Genomic DNA, 10,771 nt, shown 5'->3' with positions numbered 1-10,771 from the left:
AATATATCCTCTCCAATATACAGAACAATACATCCTCTCCAATATACAGAACAATATATCCTCTCCAATATACAGAACAATACATCCTCTCCAATATACAGAACAATACATCCTCTCCAATATACAGAACAATACATCCTCTCCAATATACAGAACAATATATCCTCTCCAATATACAGAACAATACATCCTCTCCAATATACAGAACAATATATCCTCTCCAATATACAGAACAATACATCCTCTCCAATATACAGAACAATACATCCTCTCCAATATACAGAACAATATATCCTCTCCAATATACAGAACAATATATCCTCTCCAATATACAGAACAATACATCCTCTCCAATATACAGAACAATACATCCTCTCCAATATACAGAACAATATATCCTCTCCAATATACAGAACAATATATCCTCTCCAATATACAGAACAATACATCCTCTCCAATATACAGGACAATATATCCTCTCCAATATACAGAACAATACATCCTCTCCAATATACAGAACAATATATCCTCTCCAATATACAGAACAATATATCCTCTCCAATATACAGAACAATACATCCTCTCCAATATACAGAACAATATATCCTCTCCAATATACATAACAATATATCCTCTCCAATATACAGAACAATATATCCTCTCCAATATACAGAACAATATATCCTCTCCAATATACAGAACAATATATCCTCTCCAATATACAGAAGAATATATCCTCTCCAATATACAGAACAATATATCCTCTCCAATATACAGAACAATATATCCTCTCCAATATACAGAACAATATATCCTCTCCAATATACAGAACAATACATCCTCTCCAATATACAGAACAATACATCCTCTCCAATTTACAGAACAATATATCCTCTCCAATATACAGAACAATACATCCTCTCCAATATACAGAACAATATATCCTCTCCAATATACAGAACAATACATCCTCTCCAATATACAGAACAATACATCCTCTCCAATATACAGAACAATACATCCTCTCCAATATACAGAACAATATATCCTCTCCAATATACAGAACAATACATCCTCTCCAATATACAGAACAATATATCCTCTCCAATATACAGAACAATACATCCTCTCCAATATACAGAACAATACATCCTCTCCAATATACAGAACAATATATCCTCTCCAATATACAGAACAATATATCCTCTCCAATATACAGAACAATACATCCTCTCCAATATACAGAACAATACATCCTCTCCAATATACAGAACAATATATCCTCTCCAATATACAGAACAATATATCCTCTCCAATATACAGAACAATACATCCTCTCCAATATACAGGACAATATATCCTCTCCAATATACAGAACAATACATCCTCTCCAATATACAGAACAATATATCCTCTCCAATATACAGAACAATATATCCTCTCCAATATACAGAACAATACATCCTCTCCAATATACAGAACAATATATCCTCTCCAATATACATAACAATATATCCTCTCCAATATACAGAACAATATATCCTCTCCAATATACAGAACAATATATCCTCTCCAATATACAGAACAATATATCCTCTCCAATATACAGAAGAATATATCCTCTCCAATATACAGAACAATATATCCTCTCCAATATACAGAACAATATATCCTCTCCAATATACAGAACAATATATCCTCTCCAATATACAGAACAATACATCCTCTCCAATATACAGAACAATACATCCTCTCCAATTTACAGAACAATATATCCTCTCCAATATACAGAACAATACATCCTCTCCAATATACAGAACAATATATCCTCTCCAATATACAGAACAATACATCCTCTCCAATATACAGAACAATACATCCTCTCCAATATACAGAACAATACATCCTCTCCAATATACAGAACAATACATCCTCTCCAATATACAGAACAATACATCCTCTCCAATATACAGAACAATATATCCTCTCCAATATACAGAACAATATATCCTCTCCAATATACAGAACAATATATCCTCTCCAATATACAGAAGAATATATCCTCTCCAATATACAGAACAATATATCCTCTCCAATATACAGAACAATATATCCTCTCCAATATACAGAACAATATATCCTCTCCAATATACAGAACAGTACATCCTCTCCAATATACAGAACAATACATCCTCTCCAATTTACAGAACAATATATCCTCTCCAATATACAGAACAATACATCCTCTCCAATATACAGAACAATATATCCTCTCCAATATACAGAACAATACATCCTCTCCAATATACAGAACAATACATCCTCTCCAATATACAGAACAATACATCCTCTCCAATATACAGAACAATATATCCTCTCCAATATACAGAACAATACATCCTCTCCAATATACAGAACAATATATCCTCTCCAATACACAGAACAATACATCCTCTCCAATATACAGAACAATACATCCTCTCCAATATACAGAACAATATATCCTCTCCAATATACAGAACAATATATCCTCTCCAATATACAGAACAATACATCCTCTCCAATATACAGAACAATATATCCTCTCCAATATACATAACAATATATCCTCTCCAATATACAGAACAATATATCCTCTCCAATATACAGAACAATATATCCTCTCCAATATACAGAACAATACATCCTCTCCAATATACAGAACAATACATCCTCTCCAATATACAGAACAATACATCCTCTCCAATATACAGAACAATACATCCTCTCCAATATACAGGACAATATATCCTCTCCAATATACAGAACAATACATCCTCTCCAATATACAGAACAATATATCCTCTCCAATATACAGAACAATATATCCTCTCCAATATACAGAACAATACATCCTCTCCAATATACAGAACAATATATCCTCTCCAATATACATAACAATATATCCTCTCCAATATACAGAACAATATATCCTCTCCAATATACAGAACAATATATCCTCTCCAATATACAGAACAATACATCCTCTCCAATATACAGAACAATACACCCTCTCCAATATACAGAACAATATATCCTCTCCAATATACAGAACAATACATCCTCTCCAATATACAGAACAATATATCCTCTCCAATATACAGAACAATATATCCTCTCCAATATACAGAACAATATATCCTCTCCAATATACAGAACAATATATCCTCTCCAATATACAGAACAATATATCCTCTCCAATATACAGAACAATATATCCTCTCCAATATACATAACAATATATCCTCTCCAATATACAGAACAATATATCCTCTCCAATATACAGAACAATATATCCTCTCCAATATACAGAACAATTCATCCTCTCCAATATACAGAACAATATATCCTCTCCAATATACAGAACAATATATCCTCTCCAATATACAGAACAATACATCCTCTCCAATATACAGAACAATACATCCTCTCCAATATACAGAACAATACATCCTCTCCATTATACAGAACAATACATCCTCTCCAATATACAGAACAATATATCCTCTCCAATATACAGAACAATATATCCTCTCCAATATACAGAACAATATATCCTCTCCAATATACATAACAATATATCCTCTCCAATATACAGAACAATATATCCTCTCCAATATACAGAACAATATATCCTCTCCAATATACAGAACAATATATCCTCTCCAATATACAGAACAATTCATCCTCTCCAATATACAGAACAATATATCCTCTCCAATATACAGAACAATATATCCTCTCCAATATACAGAACAATACATCCTCTCCAATATACAGAACAATACATCCTCTCCAATATACAGAACAATACATCCTCTCCAATATACAGAACAATTCATCCTCTCCAATATACAGAACAATACATCCTCTCCAATATACAGAACAATACATCCTCTCCAATATACAGAACAATACATCCTCTCCAATATACAGAACAATATATCCTCTCCAATATACAGAACAATATATCCTCTCCAATATACAGAACAATATATCCTCTCCAATATACAGAACAATATATCCTCTCCAATATACAGAACAATACATCCTCTCCAATATACAGAACAATATATCCTCTCCAATATACAGAACAATACATCCTCTCCAATATACAGAACAATACATCCTCTCCAATATACAGAACAATACATCCTCTCCAATATACAGAACAATACATCCTCTCCAATTTACAGAACAATATATCCTCTCCAATATACAGAACAATATATCCTCTCCAATATACATAACAATATATCCTCTCCAATATACAGAACAATATATCCTCTCCAATATACAGAACAATATATCCTCTCCAATATACAGAACAATATATCCTCTCCAATATACAGAACAATTCATCCTCTCCAATATACAGAACAATATATCCTCTCCAATATACAGAACAATATATCCTCTCCAATATACAGAACAATACATCCTCTCCAATATACAGAACAATACATCCTCTCCAATATACAGAACAATACATCCTCTCCAATATACAGAACAATTCATCCTCTCCAATATACAGAACAATACATCCTCTCCAATATACAGAACAATACATCCTCTCCAATATACAGAACAATACATCCTCTCCAATATACAGAACAATATATCCTCTCCAATATACAGAACAATATATCCTCTCCAATATACAGAACAATATATCCTCTCCAATATACAGAACAATACATCCTCTCCAATATACAGAACAATATATCCTCTCCAATATACAGAACAATACATCCTCTCCAATATACAGAACAATACATCCTCTCCAATATACAGAACAATACATCCTCTCCAATATACAGAACAATACATCCTCTCCAATTTACAGAACAATATATCCTCTCCAATATACAGAACAATATATCTTCTCCAATATACAGAACAATACATCCTCTCCAATATACAGAACAATACATCCTCTCCAATATACAGAAAAATACATCCTCTCCAATATACAGAACAATACATCCTCTCCAATATACAGAACAATATATCCTCTCCATTATACAGAACAATACATCCTCTCCAATTTACAGAACAATATATCCTCTCCAATATACAGAACAATACATCCTCTCCAATATACAGAACAATATATCCTCTCCAATATACAGAACAATACATCCTCTCCAATATACAGAACAATACATCCTCTCCAATATACAGAACAATACATCCTCTCCATTATACAGAACAATACATCCTCTCCAATATACAGAACAATATATCCTCTCCAATATACAGAACAATATATCCTCTCCAATATACAGAACAATATATCCTCTCCAATATACATAACAATATATCCTCTCCAATATACAGAACAATACATCCTCTCCAATATACAGAACAATACATCCTCTCCAATATACAGAACAATACATCCTCTCCAATATACAGGACAATATATCCTCTCCAATATACAGAACAATACATCCTCTCCAATATACAGAACAATATATCCTCTCCAATATACAGAACAATATATCCTCTCCAATATACAGAACAATACATCCTCTCCAATATACAGAACAATATATCCTCTCCAATATACATAACAATATATCCTCTCCAATATACAGAACAATATATCCTCTCCAATATACAGAACAATATATCCTCTCCAATATACAGAACAATACATCCTCTCCAATATACAGAACAATACACCCTCTCCAATATACAGAACAATATATCCTCTCCAATATACAGAACAATACATCCTCTCCAATATACAGAACAATATATCCTCTCCAATATACAGAACAATATATCCTCTCCAATATACAGAACAATATATCCTCTCCAATATACAGAACAATATATCCTCTCCAATATACAGAACAATATATCCTCTCCAATATACAGAACAATATATCCTCTCCAATATACATAACAATATATCCTCTCCAATATACAGAACAATATATCCTCTCCAATATACAGAACAATATATCCTCTCCAATATACAGAACAATTCATCCTCTCCAATATACAGAACAATATATCCTCTCCAATATACAGAACAATATATCCTCTCCAATATACAGAACAATACATCCTCTCCAATATACAGAACAATACATCCTCTCCAATATACAGAACAATACATCCTCTCCATTATACAGAACAATACATCCTCTCCAATATACAGAACAATATATCCTCTCCAATATACAGAACAATATATCCTCTCCAATATACAGAACAATATATCCTCTCCAATATATATAACAATATATCCTCTCCAATATACAGAACAATATATCCTCTCCAATATACAGAACAATATATCCTCTCCAATATACAGAACAATATATCCTCTCCAATATACAGAACAATTCATCCTCTCCAATATACAGAACAATATATCCTCTCCAATATACAGAACAATATATCCTCTCCAATATACAGAACAATACATCCTCTCCAATATACAGAACAATACATCCTCTCCAATATACAGAACAATACATCCTCTCCAATATACAGAACAATTCATCCTCTCCAATATACAGAACAATACATCCTCTCCAATATACAGAACAATACATCCTCTCCAATATACAGAACAATACATCCTCTCCAATATACAGAACAATATATCCTCTCCAATATACAGAACAATATATCCTCTCCAATATACAGAACAATATATCCTCTCCAATATACATAACAATATATCCTCTCCAATATACAGAACAATACATCCTCTCCAATATACAGAACAATATATCCTCTCCAATATACAGAACAATACATCCTCTCCAATATACAGAACAATACATCCTCTCCAATATACAGAACAATACATCCTCTCCAATATACAGAACAATACATCCTCTCCAATTTACAGAACAATATATCCTCTCCAATATACAGAACAATATATCCTCTCCAATATACATAACAATATATCCTCTCCAATATACAGAACAATATATCCTCTCCAATATACAGAACAATATATCCTCTCCAATATACAGAACAATACATCCTCTCCAATATACAGAACAATACATCCTCTCCAATATACAGAAAAATACATCCTCTCCAATATACAGAACAATACATCCTCTCCAATATACAGAACAATATATCCTCTCCATTATACAGAACAATACATCCTCTCCAATTTACAGAACAATATATCCTCTCCAATATACAGAACAATACATCCTCTCCAATATACAGAACAATATATCCTCTCCAATATACAGAACAATACATCCTCTCCAATATACAGAACAATACATCCTCTCCAATATACAGAACAATACATCCTCTCCATTATACAGAACAATACATCCTCTCCAATATACAGAACAATATATCCTCTCCAATATACAGAACAATATATCCTCTCCAATATACAGAACAATATATCCTCTCCAATATACATAACAATATATCCTCTCCAATATACAGAACAATACATCCTCTCCAATATACAGAACAATACATCCTCTCCAATATACAGAACAATACATCCTCTCCAATATACAGGACAATATATCCTCTCCAATATACAGAACAATACATCCTCTCCAATATACAGAACAATATATCCTCTCCAATATACAGAACAATATATCCTCTCCAATATACAGAACAATACATCCTCTCCAATATACAGAACAATATATCCTCTCCAATATACATAACAATATATCCTCTCCAATATACAGAACAATATATCCTCTCCAATATACAGAACAATATATCCTCTCCAATATACAGAACAATACATCCTCTCCAATATACAGAACAATATACCCTCTCCAATATACAGAACAATATATCCTCTCCAATATACAGAACAATACATCCTCTCCAATATACAGAACAATATATCCTCTCCAATATACAGAACAATATATCCTCTCCAATATACAGAACAATATATCCTCTCCAATATACAGAACAATATATCCTCTCCAATATACAGAACAATATATCCTCTCCAATATACAGAACAATATATCCTCTCCAATATACATAACAATATATCCTCTCCAATATACAGAACAATATATCCTCTCCAATATACAGAACAATATATCCTCTCCAATATACAGAACAATTCATCCTCTCCAATATACAGAACAATATATCCTCTCCAATATACAGAACAATATATCCTCTCCAATATACAGAACAATACATCCTCTCCAATATACAGAACAATACATCCTCTCCAATATACAGAACAATACATCCTCTCCATTATACAGAACAATACATCCTCTCCAATATACAGAACAATATATCCTCTCCAATATACAGAGCAATATATCCTCTCCAATATACAGAACAATATATCCTCTCCAATATACATAACAATATATCCTCTCCAATATACAGAACAATATATCCTCTCCAATATACAGAACAATATATCCTCTCCAATATACAGAACAATATATCCTCTCCAATATACAGAACAATTCATCCTCTCCAATATACAGAACAATATATCCTCTCCAATATACAGAACAATATATCCTCTCCAATATACAGAACAATACATCCTCTCCAATATACAGAACAATACATCCTCTCCAATATACAGAACAATACATCCTCTCCAATATACAGAACAATTCATCCTCTCCAATATACAGAACAATACATCCTCTCCAATATACAGAACAATACATCCTCTCCAATATACAGAACAATACATCCTCTCCAATATACAGAACAATATATCCTCTCCAATATACAGAACAATATATCCTCTCCAATATACAGAACAATATATCCTCTCCAATATACATAACAATATATCCTCTCCAATATACAGAACAATACATCCTCTCCAATATACAGAACAATATATCCTCTCCAATATACAGAACAATACATCCTCTCCAATATACAGAACAATACATCCTCTCCAATATACAGAACAATACATCCTCTCCAATATACAGAACAATACATCCTCTCCAATTTACAGAACAATATATCCTCTCCAATATACAGAACAATATATCCTCTCCAATATACATAACAATATATCCTCTCCAATATACAGAACAATATATCCTCTCCAATATACAGAACAATATATCCTCTCCAATATACAGAACAATATATCCTCTCCAATATACAGAACAATTCATCCTCTCCAATATACAGAACAATATATCCTCTCCAATATACAGAACAATATATCCTCTCCAATATACAGAACAATACATCCTCTCCAATATACAGAACAATACATCCTCTCCAATATACAGAACAATACATCCTCTCCAATATACAGAACAATTCATCCTCTCCAATATACAGAACAATACATCCTCTCCAATATACAGAACAATACATCCTCTCCAATATACAGAACAATACATCCTCTCCAATATACAGAACAATATATCCTCTCCAATATACAGAACAATATATCCTCTCCAATATACAGAACAATATATCCTCTCCAATATACAGAACAATACATCCTCTCCAATATACAGAACAATATATCCTCTCCAATATACAGAACAATACATCCTCTCCAATATACAGAACAATACATCCTCTCCAATATACAGAACAATACATCCTCTCCAATATACAGAACAATACATCCTCTCCAATTTACAGAACAATATATCCTCTCCAATATACAGAACAATATATCCTCTCCAATATACAGAACAATACATCCTCTCCAATATACAGAACAATACATCCTCTCCAATATACAGAAAAATACATCCTCTCCAATATACAGAACAATACATCCTCTCCAATATACAGAACAATATATCCTCTCCATTATACAGAACAATACATCCTCTCCAATTTACAGAACAATATATCCTCTCCAATATACAGAACAATACATCCTCTCCAATATACAGAACAATATATCCTCTCCAATATACAGAACAATACATCCTCTCCAATATACAGAACAATACATCCTCTCCAATATACAGAACAATACATCCTCTCCATTATACAGAACAATACATCCTCTCCAATATACAGAACAATATATCCTCTCCAATATACAGAACAATATATCCTCTCCAATATACAGAACAATATATCCTCTCCAATATACATAACAATATATCCTCTCCAATATACAGAACAATATATCCTCTCCAATATACAGAACAATATATCCTCTCCAATATACAGAACAATATATCCTCTCCAATATACAGAACAATTCATCCTCTCCAATATACAGAACAATATATCCTCTCCAATATACAGAACAATATATCCTCTCCAATATACAGAACAATACATCCTCTCCAATATACAGAACAATACATCCTCTCCAATATACAGAACAATACATCCTCTCCAATATACAGAACAATATATCCTCTCCAATATACAGAACAATATATCCTCTCCAATATACAGAACAATATATCCTCTCCAATATACAGAACAATATATCCTCTCCAATATACAGAACAATACATCCTCTCCAATATACAGAACAATATATCCTCTCCAATATACAGAACAATATATCCTCTCCAATATACAGAACAATATATCCTCTCCAATATACAGAACAATACATCCTCTCCAATATACAGAACAATATATCCTCTCCAATATACAGAACAATATATCCTCTCCAATATACAGAACAATACATCCTCTCCAATATACAGAACAATATATCCTCTCCAATATACAGAACAATACATCCTCTCCAATATACAGAACAATACAT

The sequence above is a fragment of the Oncorhynchus clarkii genome, chromosome 13 (genome assembly GCF_045791955.1).
Source record: "Oncorhynchus clarkii lewisi isolate Uvic-CL-2024 chromosome 13, UVic_Ocla_1.0, whole genome shotgun sequence".
Taxonomy (NCBI): domain Eukaryota; kingdom Metazoa; phylum Chordata; class Actinopteri; order Salmoniformes; family Salmonidae; genus Oncorhynchus; species Oncorhynchus clarkii.
Note: the sequence above shows the minus strand (reverse complement) of the source record.